This window comes from Ursus maritimus, unplaced genomic scaffold (assembly GCF_017311325.1).
Source record: "Ursus maritimus isolate PB19 unplaced genomic scaffold, ASM1731132v1 scaffold_10, whole genome shotgun sequence".
In the NCBI taxonomy this organism is placed as follows: Eukaryota; Metazoa; Chordata; class Mammalia; order Carnivora; family Ursidae; genus Ursus; species Ursus maritimus.
Genome location: NW_024423344.1, coordinates 54,706,722 through 54,721,957, shown reverse-complemented (window position 1 = coordinate 54,721,957; position 15,236 = coordinate 54,706,722). Strand labels below are relative to the sequence as shown.

Below are 15,236 nucleotides of genomic sequence, written 5' to 3'. Positions count from 1 at the left end.
ATTTCAGGATGAAATAGGAAATATTTTATGTATAATAAACATGATAGACACTACTGCATCAGAATTTTATTTATTTATTTATTTATTTATTTATTTATTTCAGAATCTGCTGGATGAAGATTCGCAGTTCTGTGCCAATAAGCAAAATTCCCAGAGGTGTCATAACCTTTGGGCAAGTATAATACCAAATTCCTAAGAGACCAATGGAAAGGTATTTAAATGTATTTTGAAAATCTTTTCTTCCTTTCATAACATTTGTTGGACACCAAATATACTTTTAAAAATAATAATTAATTATAAAAATAATAAGACCAGATGTTTTAAATTTTTAACTAAGACTATTAAATGTAAATATCTGAAATGTGAAAAGAACAAAGGAAGACCAGGCATATCTCTTCTAGTATTTTCATCCCTAGATCTAGAACTTTAAACCTTAGTATGGAGGTTGGGTTAGTGAAAAGAGAGAAGAAACAGGCTGAAATAGAAGTCTAGAACAAGACTGCCCAGAGGAATTTATACAATTGTACAATGAAGGCTATGTTTTATATCTGGGCTATCCAATACAATATTCACAGCTACAGGTGGATGTTAGGCATGTGAATTGTGGTTATTATGATTGAGGAAACAAAATTTAATTGCATTTTAATTTTTAATGAACTTTTTCTTTCAGAATCATTTTAGATTTTTTAGGGAAAAAATGCAAATATAAGTCCAGAGTTTCCATATATCTCACACTTAGTTTTCCTTAGCCTGACATGTTATAGTTAATGAATGAATATTGATAAATCAAGCCCACAATTTAACCAGGTTTCCTTAGTGTTTACCTAATGTCCCTTTCCAAGTACAAGATTCCATGCAAGGTACCACTATGTCCCCTTACATTTCAGTTGGCTATGACAATTTCTCAGACTTCTCTTGTTTTGGGGAATCTGGACGGCTTACAGAACCCTTGTCAAGTATCTTGCAGAACATCCTTCAATTAGGATTTGCCTGATATTTTACTCATTATTTGACTGAGGCTATGACTTTGTGAGAAAGACCACCAAAATAAAGTATTCTCAACATGTCCTATCAAGGGTATATACATCAACATAACTTATCACTGTTCATATAAAACTTAACCACCTGGCTAACATAGTATTTGTCAAATTTCTCCACTCTATAGTTACTCTTCCGCCCATTTGCATACCATTCTCTTTGGAACAATGTCATTATGTGTAGTCTTCACTAAAGATGTGAGGATTTGCACTCCATCTCTTTGATGGGGAAATACCTATACAAATTATTTGAAATATTTCTTCATGGTAGATTTGTCTATTACTCCCCATCGCTTTATTTATTCAAGTATTCATTTATATCAGTATGGATCTATAGATATTCATTTCATACTGTAGATTAAAATTTGATAATATTTTATTTACTTTGTTGCTAATTTTTTCTGATTTGGACATTGGAAGCTCTTTCACTTAACTTCTGTGTCCCTTTGACATAGTTGCATCATTTGTGTTTTTTTAAACACTTCTTCACTCCTAGTATCAGAAAATGTTCATGGCTCACCTTTTATATTTCCTGCCCCAGTCCTAGATTCAGCTCTTTCTCAATGGAAACTTGATTCTTTTTATTGGATAACAGCATTAACATTTAAATTAGCTAAACATTTAAAACTTCAGCCTGGGGGATGAGGAAGTATTGAAGTTATCTCCTATTCTCTATAAAAGTAAAATTGATTAATTCCTTTCACATTTCCTGATTGAACTTTATTTGATATGTCAGCTTTTATAAAGAATGAAGACGATACGAAACTTTGGTGCATTGTAAGATGATATTTTCTCCTCCTTGGTCAGAGATAGGCCATAGATCTGCATTAAATGCTTTGTTATATGCTTCTCAAGTTCAGTCTGAAATGACATTCTTTCAGATTCTGCTGTATATTAGAATGAATTATCAGTGTTGTTACAAAACTTATTAAACATTTATACTCTCACATGATTACATGATTTCAGGAAGAAATACATATATATTTCTTTATGTGTGTGTGTGTGTGTGTGTATGTATATGTATAGTTTCTCATAAACAACCTGCCTTTTTAAATGTGACTTACAGAATCATAATTCAGAAGAGAGTATCAAATAAAAAATGCATATTTCAGCAACATACTATACCTGCTCTGAAATCAAGTAGGGTCAATACATCAATCCAGAAACACAGCACAAATCTCAGCATCAGTGACGTGCCCAAAATAAAAGATGAATGCAGGAGGGCATAAGTATAATTTCTATCTAACTTGCCAGGAGCACTAACAGCTCTGCAATATCTAATTAACCTCTTCTCTTTCTCCCTTCTTCTCTATAACATTCTATCACGGTCCACCTGTGCCTTACGTAGTAAGCCGCTGCTCTGTGGTAGGCCTGAAGGCAAGGCACAAGCTACAGTGACAGGGGAGGCTGAAAGATACCTATGCCAGCTAAATGTTTAACCTGCCTGCTTCGAAAACATGAGTCTCTTAAACTGAACAGAACCTTTTATTTTATAACTACAAATAAGGTTAAAACCCATTATACTTAGAGAAGTAACACACTGATGTTCAATTGTGCACATTTGTAAACAGAGCAGTTTAAGTCTTTTCTACCAAGAGGAGTGTGATAGGTGGCTAGGTGAAAACCGCTAAAACAGACTTTTAATTCACATTTTTGCCTAGAGCCATTCTAAAGATCATGAGGACTGTGATTCAGACAGTTATTTACTTACCTGTTAGTGAAAATCTTAGATTTTCTGAATTGCCAAAACAATCTCTGTCATACTAAAGCTTAATGTTAGCTCATAACATTGGTCCAATTAAGTGAAGTGCTCCACAGCCACCTGTATTTCTGTCAGTAGATGTGTCTCCCAGGTGTAGTCAGGAGCATATAATAATTCAGGAATGATTGCCTCCCAGGTTTTATTGGACTCACTCAGTTAACTCAGATAAAATACAGAGAAAACGAAAACCTTCTTGCTTGCTTCCTAACGTTCAGCTCTAGTGTTTGTTTTCCTACTAGATACGTGTTATACAGTTCGTGGCAGAAATATGGATGATATTGGCCTAATAATTTGCCTAGTTATCAAAGTTCCATAATTTTTTTCCAGGGGAAAACAAAATCTGCCCGCCCACTCCTCGGCCATAAGGGCTCTTTCAAATATGTAACTGCAGCTAGTCGCTCCGTGTAAGAAGTGACCTGTGTATTTAGTTGGGGGTAGGAAAGTTCCTTTATTTTTTCATTTTTTAAAAAAAGATTTATTTATTTTAGAGAGAAGGAGAGAGAGAAAGAGCGTGCACAAGCAAGGAGGGGCAGGGAGAGGAAGAGAGAATCTCAAACAGACTCTGCACTGAGCACGTGGCCTGATGCAGGCTCCATCTCAGGACCCTGAGATCACAACCTGAATGGAAACCAAAAGTCAGAGGCTTAACCAACTGTGCCACTGGGTGCCCCAGGAGAACTCCTTTAAACTCATATTTGGCACTAAAAACAAAGTAGAAGGAGATATTTATTTTATGTATTTACATTAAATGTTAGCTGAATGGTTTAGAAACTATCTGGAAGGAGATAAGTGAAGAAAACAGATATATTGTTGACTTTCTCAACTTATCTTTGCTCTTGGGAAAATGAAACAGAACGTAAATATGACCTTTTTCTTCTATTTATTTATTTTGCTTTATTTTTATTATTATTATTATGTTCAATTAGCCAACATATAATACATCATTAGTTTTTGATGTAGTGTTCAACGATTCATTACACAGGACCTTTTTGAATCAAGAAGCCATGTTGGAACACAAAGAGTAAATTATATGGTATAATGTTGAAGAGGGAAGAGCTACTGTGACCCCAATATTTCTCTTGATCATACCCCTGTGTGTTGTTCCCTCTGCCTAAGCATCCTTCCTTAATTCTACGATTAGCAACCCATACCCATCATCTCCTGCCTCATCTCCCGCAAAAGGAGCTTTCATTCATAGGCCTCCAGCCCACCCCAACCTGGCTCTACTCTACACTGTCAACAAAACCCTTTCTTCAAACCAATAAACGCATGAACAAGCATTTCTAATCCTTTACTGGCGTCCCTCATTTGGGCAAATAACACATGAAAAATAGCAAACATATCACAATTTTACATTAGCTCATATTTCCTTCAGGAAAAATATTTCAAAATATCACTTAAAAAATAAGTTAAAATGTCTCAGCTCATTACATAAGGCCCAAATAGTCTGACTCCAGCCTCATTCTCCTGCTCGTTCTTTCTCCAACATGATCCCTCACTTCCTTCATTACCCAAGGTTCTCCAGAAAAATAGAATCAATAGGATGTGTATACTTCAATAAGTATGTTTCTTAATCTCACTTGTACTTATTTTATAACTATATATATATTATAATAACTATATATATAGGATATTTATAATATATATATATAGTGACAGAGAAAGAGAGAGAGAATGAGAGAGAGATTTAAAGAGATTCATTATAAGGAATTGACTCACACGATTATGTGATTACATCTGGGGACCCCAGGAGAGCTGACGTGTAGTACTACTGTGAATGTGAATGTCTGAAGAGAGTTGATGAGGTAACTTTCACTTTGAAAGCCAGCAGGCTCAAGACAAAAGAAAAAACAATGTCTAAGTAGGAATTTGAAGGCTGGAGAAGAGCAATGTCCCAGCCTAAGCAATAAGGTATAAATCTCCTCTTACTTCGCCTTGTTGTTCTATTCAGGTCTTCAATTGATTGTTTGAGGTCCACTCACATTAGGAAGGGCAACTGGCTTTACTCAGTCTACTGATTCAAATGTTAATCCAGAAACACCCTCACAGACACACCCAGAATGATGGTTTGCTGTGTATCCTGTGGTCCAGTGAAGTTGACACATAAAATTTACCATCACACCTGCTCTCACTCTATTGATGAACCACATGAACAGGTCCTCACGCCCTGCATTTGCCACATTTTCCATCCTCTGCTATGACTTTCTCCCTTTGAATGAAATGACTTCCCTTTTTGTCTATTGACTGTTGTTATCCTATTTATCTAAAGATCCACTTTACAGTCATATTATAGTGAAGACTCCATGAACTGACCTAGGCAAAATGAACTTCCTGATGCTCTGCTTCAGGAATAGAACCTTGTTTGTTCCTCTTTCTGCTGCCTGAAATATGACTGTCTGGGCTAAGCTAATTCTCTGTCTTCCTCACTTTTCTGTGAGGTAATTACTCCAGGGCAGTGTCTGTCAAACAAGGATGTTATCCATCCCACCATCAGGGGATATTTGTTAATGTCTGCAGATATTTTTGGTTGTCATAACTGCAGGAGGGAATGCTAATGCAATATAACATATAGAGGCCAGAGTGTGGCTAACCAAAAAATGGTGCACAAGATACCCCTCCAGAACAAAGAATTATCTAACCAAGGTCTCCTTGGCACTGTTTGATACTCTAGACAGGATAAGTCTTTGTGGTAAGGAGCTAGCTGACCTGTACAGTGTAGGATGGTTAGCAGCATCTCTGGCTTCTACCCACCAGAGGCCAGTAACAGCTCCTCTTCCAGTCATGAAACCAAACTTTCCCCAGACATGGAAAACGTCCCGAGTGGTAAAATTTCTCTACTAATGTTGAGAAAAAAATAAAAAAAATAAAAAAACAGTTATGGAAAAGCCAAACTTGTAGAAACAGAGAGTAGAACGGTGACCATCAGGGCCTGGCAAGGGTAAGGAGTGGGGGAGTGCGAGGGGGAATGAGGGTACAAATTTCCATTGTTAAGTTCTGGGGATCTATTATACAGCGTTGTGAGTATAGATAACAATACTGTACTATATACTTGAAAGTTTCGAAGAGAGATCTTAAATGCTTTCAGACAAAAAAAAGATGGTAATTATGTGAAGTGTTGGAGGTGTTAATTCACACTACGGTGGTAATCATATTTGCAGTATATAAGTGTAGCAAATCCACATGTTGTACATGTTAAACTTACACAATGTCAGTCATATCTCAGTATGTCAGTTATATCTCAGTAAAGGGGGGGAGAGGACACATATTGTGCATAAGAGCACCTGATTAGGCAAGATGGTGAAAGGCTTAAGAAAATGAACTCTGGAATCATAGTGTCCTGGGCTTGAATCCTCTCTCATTTAGTGCAAGGAATAATGAGCCATATTTAACCTCCCCAAAGTCTGGTTTTCATCTGTGACCTGATACCCTAATAATACTATATGACTCCTATGTAGTTGGGATTATTAAATTAGTTAATATATAGTGTCTGGTAAGTGGTATGTGCTCAATAACTGTAGCTATTGTGATTGGCTAAGAGAAATGCTACCATAAAGGCAGGTGTATTTACCTTATAAATGCCCTTAGTCACTTCATTTCAGAACATCTATAAAACTCAATATTTGCACCAAATATCTCAGCACAGAAGTACTGTCTGGGTTATATTTCAATCTTTCATGTGTAATTTTTGTCCCCTTGAATACAGGGATTACATTTTTGCTTTCACCCATAGCGTAGGCTGTAATAAATATTTGTTGAATTGAAACTAACAAGAAAAAATATCACCACTTAAAAAATGGAGTGTAGCTGTTATACCTCTAAATAATTCTTTTTTGTCTGTCTTCACCCTATTACTGTTATGAGTAATTTTCTTTTATCAATATTAAGTGCATACAGAGGCAGCACATAAAATATCAATTTGTAGGGTCACGGCATACTGCTACAATACCATGACATAATGCAATGAAAGATGAAATTTGGGACATAGATGTCTGTAGGAGGTCCAAAAGTTATGGAAAAATGATTCCAATTGTACAGACCACAATCACAGGATTAAGGGAAAGCAATTGTCACTTGTACTCTGTGCTTATAACAAGAGTCAGAATGTTCCAGATGCACAGCTTGTCTGCAGCTGTTGTCATTTGAATCTTTTGTACAACATCCATTTTCTCTCCCAACTGTGCAGGATTTATAAGTGCAGAGAGTTGATCAGAATCAGTTTTGTGTAGAGAATTCTTGTATAATAGCTCTTAGATTTAAACCATGCATAAGAAAACATAACCCAGAAATAATTCCACACATACTGCTTAAGCTAGCACAGATGTCTATGCTGGATTTAGTTGGATACAACTTTAAAGTGCTGATTAGGTCAGGCTGTGGGCATTGCCAACTAGAGCTGGAAACTTATGAATTGCTAAAATGCCACCTTTGGGTAAGTGTACAATTTAAATACAGTCTTTATATGAATATTAGCAGATCAATCCCTACCTAACAAATGTGTATTTTCCACTATACATTAGATTTGCAACGTGCTTTTACTAGACAGTATTAGGTAGACCATATGATTGAAGAACATTTGAATGTGCCATATACATAACATATTTCAGGACCAGAGACTGTAAAAATGACCATGTTATATTTGTTCCTATCATGTTTGTAGGTACATATCATCTTTGTTATATTAAAGATTTAAAGGGAAGAATGAAGGGGGGGTAAACAGAAGGGGGAATGAACCTTGAGAGACTGTGGACTCTGGGAAACAAACTGAGGGCTTCAGAGGGGAGGGAGGTGGGGGATTGGGATAGGCTGGTGATGGGTAGTAAGGAGGGCACGTACTGCATGGTGCACTGGGTGTTATATGCAAGTAATGAATCATGGAACATTGCATCAAGAACTGGGGATGTACTGTATGGTGACTAATATAACAAAATAAATATTATTTTAAAAAAAGATTTAAAAAATTACTTTACATTTCCAGACTAAAATTATGTCTCCCATAAATCAGCAGCACATCTATTTCACTTTATTTTTGTCTCCATGCCCAGGCAAGCAGCTCAAGAGAATATTATAAATATTAATTTGTGGTTTGATCAACCTTGATAGATGATTGCTCTAACTAAAGCCAACTCTACATCTTTTGTTCAGATTAAGTCTACTACTCCTTTTTTCTTCTTTTTTCCATATTCCATGAGACTTTTATTTTAATCAGGAAGTAATCAAATCTATATACAGTCTAGAAACAGTAACAAGGCCTCAGTTCATCTAGGGTGGGGATGGAGGTAGGACAAAGAAAGCATCCAACATGGCACCTGGAGAAAGGGACTAAGCATTGTTTGGCAGCACTAAGGGCAGGACCAAACAAAAGGAGGCTTGTTGAGTGTAGGGCAGGGAGGCCACTGCCTGGCAGGCTGAGCTTATCTGCTTGTCCCACAAAGCAGGCAGAGACACTGAGACTACTCACATGGCCAGCATTCCCCAGAAGAAGCCAACACTTTGAACCAGTTTGGATTCCCTGTCAGCAAGTCCAAATCTTCACAGTGCTGTCCACAGTCCTTGAGAAGAGCCAGCCCTGGGACACAGCCATCACAGTCACATTGCCCCGGTTTTACAGTACCGTCTGTGTATGCATGACATCATTGCTACTTTAGATCCTGAGGGACTGGTCATAGCAGGGGCTGAAGACTTTGGTCCAGTAGGGCATGAAGAGCATACACAGTGCCTGTGGACGGTCAGGGTCCACACCTGCTCATTAGACTCCATATCCTCCACATGAATAAGTTCTAGATACCATTGACAGCGTAGTGTTTCACCACATGGATAGATGTTTCCACCAGACGTCTGTAGTACATGGATATAGTTGAGGGTCTAGATGTTCCAGGTCTTGTTTGGTAGGAGCCACTATACAGGTTCCTCTGGGTGGCTATTAGGGCCCATACCCAATGGCTGAGGCCCAGGAGCTTCTTCAACTCAGCTGGGTGCCCAAGATGTTGCAGACCTTGATGGCCTTCAGAGAGCCTCTGAAGAGTATTCTGCATGAGGAAACCAGCATTCACACTGTGTTGTCATGCCTGGATTGTGTTCATCTTCTGCAGGATATCTCACAAGATTATGGTATAGTCTTCTGAGTTGCTGTAGAGCTTGCCCCCAGCATGTGGAATGCTAGAACAAAGCCATCATGGCCCTCCAGTGTCTTCTGGCACTTACAAGTGGTACATGTGTCTCACACATTGATGGTCTTATTGGAGAAGCCACTGAAGAACAAGTCACCTGTGGAATGGAAGCAAAGGCATTGGACAGGGCCCTGGTAGCCCAGGGAGATTCCTTTGTACTGAAGATCTGCTAAAGGTCATGGGATTCTTAGGATTCCTGTGTTTAGACATGCATTGATGCAGGACAGCAGGTCTGTCAACATGGGCATATCTCTCTGAAACTCCATGATGCCCTTGCTGAGCTTGCTGGTTTTCATTGAGGATATCACATTTGATCTTGATGCTCTTCACCAGCTTCTCCCAGAGCTTGCCCAGCATAGAGCCCAGGAAAGCAGCTCCTGGCTCTTCCACACTAATACTGTGTGCATTTCTGGAGTAGTATTCTGTCTGCTGCAGAAATTCCTTCAGGCCCTGGAAGTAGAAAGTCTCCAGGTATGTCTCATGTGTCCTGGTTCCTAGTGAACCATGTATCTGTACTTGGGGTGGGATACTGAATGTGTTCACACTCCTTGAGGTGGGCTTCCAGGTTCATCTTAAGGAAAGGTGGGCAGCGGGGGTTTGGGGGGCACTACACAGGTCTGTAGTCACAGCTGCCCTTGTGGTCCTTCCAGGGACTGGGTGAAAAGCTCCTCAATCTGCTTCACCACAACAATGTTGTTCACCACCACCATCAGCTTCATGTTGCATAGGACACATCTCTGTCTGCAAGGCTCATCTTTGAGAGAACATGTGCCCACACATGATGTCACAGGGTCCTTGAACACAGCAGTACAGCTGGTGGAGGGCTTCTTCAAGGGGTGCTCTACAGACACCGGTAGATCCTGTTCTTCCATTCCTCCTCTGCCTTGGGTAGTGAGAAAGTGGAGTGAGGGGACATGCTGGACTCAGTGCAGCGAGGTGACCAACATGGCAGAGTCTGTGTGGTGGGGTGCTGATTGAGGGGCATGCTATCCTCCCCATCCCATGGAGAATAGGCAAGTGTACTTTTGTACATGCAGGTCTCATCAACTTTCCTGATAGTGCTGACAGCCAAAAAGGCAGCTTGAACGTTATTTCCATTCTGGTCCTAGTGGCAATGTCTGGGGTGGGAAGGTTGACAGGTCCCTCAGAGAAGCAGTTGCAGTGGGCACTCTTGCCTGGGATGGTGCACTAGAGAGGCAGCTAGAGTCTAGTCTAGAGGACTACAGTCCTCAGGTGACATGTTCCCTCCTATAGCTACACATTCTCCTTTCTTGTGCCCAGTGGCCACTGGCCAGAAAACGGCTTAAGTTTACCTCTAAGGATACTGAGAGTCTTCTAACTGGTGCCTTCCTCTATAATATATTTATATACTGTTCACGTCCTGTTTCCTTTGATAATTATCTATTATAGACAGGTTCCGAAAAACTGTGCATTGCTATTTGATTCTGGTTGCCAGAATTGCTCAGGTTATGAGCATGAACTAATTATTTCTTCTCTCTGGTCCAATAGATTTAGAGCTAAAGTCACATTGTGCCCTAGATTCTTAGAGTAACTCCAATAATACAGTCAGATATCTATAATGAAAAGCTGTGAATTAATTGTATCCAGGTAGCCTCTTCCTTCTTGCTGAGATAGCCTATGAAGTAAAGGTGTGTGCATTGGTAGGAAGTACAGAGAAGGAAGTCCTGGGGATAGTAATGTTTCACAATCTTTGTTTCTGGATGCATAAAAGCTAACTTTTAATTTGAAACATGATGGGCAACATAAAGTGTATATTTTCAATTCCAATTCCTTTTCTAAGTTACTCAAGTGAGTTGACTTTTGAAGATCACCATCCCACTATATACTGTCCAACAAAAAAGCCAGTAATCTTCTTTAATCCCAAGCACTATTCTATAACAAAGAATTATCTGAAACGTTCAACATAGATTTTAATCTAAAAATGTAACAATACAGTCTCTATCATATATTCCATCATATATGCGTTTTGTTGCATGTAATCAGCTTAATGGGTCTCTATGTAACTTTAAGGTTTTGTCTCTACCATGCAAGATACCAGCAGAGATAGTGCTTGCTTGCTTTGAGTTTCCATCCCAAGTTCTAGAGAATCTCAAAGCTTCAGCAATGAGCATATATCTATTCCATTCTAATTCACTGTATTTGGGGGAATCAGGGACATGTAATATAATCACAATTGGCATAAGTCTTTCTTTGTGGATGGCAGCACTTTTCACAGTAAAGAGGGACATTGGCAACTATCTTGACAAGCCAAAAATATCTAATGAGAGTATGCACTTTTCATTAAAGAACATTAGTTACATTATTTTCATTGCCAGCACATTGGAATATATTTGATTGATAAATGTAAGGATATTTTATGATCAAAGATTATACAGATAAAATTTGTAGGACTGTTGAGACATGAATACTGATAATGATGATGGGCAGCAGTAACTGATGTCAGAAAGTAGTACCTGAGTTCAGAGACAAGGAGGTTGGTGATTCCAAGGAAAAATAAAGTGGTCATTTGTTTTCTGTGTATTCTTCCAATCAGACTAATGCCAAGAAGAGTGAATCTGTTGCTCATATTCATAACTGCTGTGCTTTTGATGAAAATAACTATTTTTAATAATGCCCTGTTACATATACATTCAAATAAAGTATTTTTCCCTGGAAGATGATCAAATTTCAGAGTTATTCTCATTACATTCCAGGCATATTTTTGATTTATACATATCCAACTAATCAAGAAAGTACAAAGCAAGGACATGTCATTTGCTATGACTATTCTTTTCATGATTTGAATTTTTTATTCATCAGGTTCTCTGACAATGTAAAAATAATTTCATAATAATGATTCTTTATATATTTTATTAAGGGTCTTGTAGCTTAGTTTTTCTTTTTAAATTTTACTTGAGTGAAAACTTAGAAACATTACCCCAAAAGGAAAAACAGAAATAATGGTCCTTAAGGTCACATTTCAGTAAGTGACCGTCAGATTTTCTTATCAAGTTTTATTTCAGAACCTGTCTTTAGGAATAACAAATTATTTGATAATAGTGATAAATAAAGATGTATAAACAGCTAACGATTTGGTCATTTCAACATATTTTTCCCCCTAGGACCAGAAAGCTATTTACCCAGAATCAAGCTAAGGAATCAAGATCCAGAAATGATTAATAAATATTGCCTTTCATTTAAATATTGCCTCTATACATATTTTAATGAAATAACATTAGATTTTCTAAATACAAATGTTAAAATATTAATAAAAATTACATTTAAATATATTGACTTTATCCTTATGAACTATTTTGATATTTGTTTAAATAAATATTTTTGCTAACAGAGTGTTATCACACATGAACTCATAATATACTCAACCAAAAAAGAATTTACAGATAATACTATCCAACCTCTTCATCTAGCAGATGAAAAAAGTGACATCCAGAAAGGGCATGAGGCATTTACAGATAGAAGCCAGATGTTTTGACTTCCCGTCAAATACATCTTCAGTTATACATATTGCAGTTTCATGAATCACCAATTTTCATCAAAGTGAAATGCCATGAAGGCCCAATATTAAAAATACTTAACCATTCTATCATATGTGATTGATGATTTTGGTGGCACATGAACATTTTGCAACATCCCTGGGTCATTACTCTAAATATTAATATGTGACCGTGTGTAATTCTATAGATAAATTGTTGTTTGGCAATGTACTTTGGAATGTCAGTAGAACAATAGTTTATTTCACCAAGAAAATTACAACTTTTTTTTCCTCTTGTTTCATAGTTTACTATGCTTATAGGTTATAGTACTTGAAATAGAACCTATGTTTATTCTTATATTCCCCCTTTCCTTTTGGATGGTTTTTAGATTTCTTGCAGTAACATTATGTGGTTGCCTTCAAAGTGGTGACTTGCTCTTACCCTCCTCGCTTGAGAGGTTCATCTTTGTACAGCCCATCGTCCCCTCTTCTTACACAAATCATAGGACTAGAAGAGTAATTCTTCTGTCTATTGTGTAATATATATTCCTGTTAAAAAAATGTGTTTGTTTTGCATGACAAAGATAAAAATAACCTTTCTCAAGGGATTATTGGGAGGATCACATGAAATCACAGTTATAAAGAGTAAAGTATTACTTGTTCTGAGAAGATAACAACATTCACCGCCTCTGTCACTGGACCTAATGAAGACGAACCAGAGCAGCATGGGGAAATATGTAAGATTTCGCTGGCCCAGAGAGTGGCCAGTGATGAAATCCTCAAACGTATCTCAAACACATCTCATTTAGGTCACAATAGATACAATTTTCTCATTCAAATCTGCATCCCAAATTAAAATCCTCCACATAAGGAAACATAATTATAACCTGATGAAAAGGAAATCTGACAACTTCTGCAAAAATGAAGGGCATTTTCAATGATCTTTACCACTGTCTAAGGAATTTGTCTATTGGGCACCCATTAAATTTTTGACCACGGAATGTTTTGCATCTTGAGACTGTCAGCATCCTGCCCATCACCAAAGGAATGCCCTGTGACCAATATAATTAAAGCAAATGTGTACCGAGATTTTAAATTTATGTATCAACAGGTGCCCCTGTATAATAAATATAAAAGAGTACTATAATCTTGATCAAAGATTGTCTAATTTTTAGAAAGGGAAATAACTTTTTCCTGCAACAGCACTGTTGTATTTTAAATAGTCAGTTATTATTCCTTAATTTCTATTTCTATTTCCTATCTAAAGACTCACCAACACCTGCTAGGATGCTGGACTCTTAAAGAAAGCTCGAAAAGCAGAGTTCTTTTATGATTACTATTATTAGCTATTTTGTTTCTGAAATTGGAGAAAAATAAAAGAAGAATATATGAGCACCAATTTAAAGAGACTGCTAAAAGCCACAAAGCTAAAATACTTAGTATGAAATTTAAATATTTATATGCTTCAAGATTCTTTTGAGTAATAATTATCACAACCTTGAGTGCAGTGCTAATGTATCTAAAATTGTTTTCATTTCCAGACTATGCTGCAGGGAATGTGTGAGAAAAAAAAAATAAACAAACAGGCATTAGCTCTAGAATCCCTAGGAAAATAATAAAGGTAAATCAGTCACCCTTCTAATTTCAAATGCTTCACAAATTATAAAATATAATCCAAATATATATCAATTAAATATATGTCTGTTTTGTATTCCATATCTGTTCTAGAACTATATATGCATGTTTGTGTATATGTGTCCATATGTGTACGTGTGTGTGTCTACAGGTGAATTTGGCATATAGTATGTTTGCTAAAGACTACTTATGTAATAAATTTCTAAGGCAGTTTATGATTACTCTATTTGGAGCCTAATTAGGTTACTTAAAGCCATTACATAATCCGTACCAAACAAGGTTGGTGCCCCCCCAGCCCCCCCCAGTCTTCTTTACTGGGCCGCAGGGCCCATTTCTTAGCTGCTGTGGTTGTTGGCTGATAGTAGCTCAATGCTGCACTCTTCCCCTAAGAAATGGTTTTAGCTAAATTGAGTCACCTAAACCAACCAGAAATATCTCAGCTTCTTCCTCCCCCTGAGCATGCATAAAGCCAAGGACTGACAGAAATGGGGGTACAGACAGCTAGCCACCATCCACCAAGGTTTGACAACTTCAGATTGCCATTCATGCTCCCTATTGGGTCAGATTGAAGCTATTTAGCTTTTTTTCTGCTTAATCCTGCATCTCTCACACTCTGTTTTAATGACAGAGTTCCGTCATTGTATTATTTTCTCAATAATCCTTCTTTTAGGCTCTGCTCCTAGGGAAACTGAACCTGGAAACAATTCAGCTACCACTGTGTGCAATATGAGGACAGCCAAAATCAGATGTTTTGAGAAGTCAGTGCTTGCAAAGTTTTGTTTAGTTATTACTTAATGGTCTAAAGAGGTTCTAAAGAAGCTTATGATTGGAAAGTTTATGAGAACAATCCCCATAGGTCTCTCATGTTTCTGCACATCTTGAATCCACTTTTCTTCAGGACTATCTTTTATTATTATTAACACTTTATTTTTTAGGACAGTTTTAGGTTCACAGCTGAATTGACAAGATACAGAGATTTCCCATATACTCCCTACCCCCACACATGCACAGCCTCTTCCATTATCAATACCCTTCGCTGGAGTCTTTTCAGATTGGATTTTTCACTTACTAATTTACATTTAAGATTCCTCCATGTCTTTTCATGGCTTGATAGCTAATTTCATTTTAGTGTTAAATAATGT

General features: G+C 37.4%; 1 pseudogene; it reads right to left on the bottom strand.

Annotated features, from left to right (window-relative positions):
• Positions 1 to 8,311: 8,311 nt before the first annotated feature.
• LOC103659214 lies at positions 8,312 to 12,938 on the bottom strand (annotated as a pseudogene).
• Between the last annotated feature and the right edge of the window lie 2,298 nt (positions 12,939 to 15,236).